Raw genomic sequence first — 535 nt, 5'->3', positions numbered from 1 at the left:
TGGCTAATGGTGGGGCACAGAATTGGGAAGAAAGGAGACGCTTAGAGCAGGGGCTGGGCGGTCGGTGGGGACCAGCTTAATGTCCCTGATGCAGCCACCGGCAGAGCGATTGATCGTCATCCTTTGCACGGTGTGACACCGGAAAGTGCCGGGGGCTGTCACCAGCTCCACTGGGATCCTTCTTGCACCTCCGGGGTGGCCACGCAGGGTGGGCTGGGACATGGCCAGGGGCTGCAGGGCTCAGGCAGCTCCCCTGGCCCCGGTGCGCAGGGGAAAGAGCCCGAGGGCTTCCCCAGCAGCTCTGGATGGGGCTGAGCCCTTGGGGAGCTGCAAAACCAAACCCTGCCCCTGCCCTGGGCCGTCTCCAGGAGCGAACCTCATCCCCTGCCTAGAGATGCCAGGCCCCACGGCCCCGCAGCCCCCCACTGCCCAGAGGGGCTGGCAGGGAGGGCAAGGGCTCAGCCGCAGGGAGGGGGCACAGCAACCCCCGGCCCAGACTGGAGTTTGCAGGGCTTGGGGACTCGTCAGAGCAGCC

Source organism: Mesitornis unicolor, unplaced genomic scaffold (genome assembly GCF_000695765.1).
Source record: "Mesitornis unicolor isolate BGI_N332 unplaced genomic scaffold, ASM69576v1 scaffold40018, whole genome shotgun sequence".
In the NCBI taxonomy this organism is placed as follows: Eukaryota; Metazoa; Chordata; class Aves; order Mesitornithiformes; family Mesitornithidae; genus Mesitornis; species Mesitornis unicolor.
The sequence above is the reverse complement of the archived record's forward strand: the minus strand, read 5'-3'. Positions refer to the sequence as shown.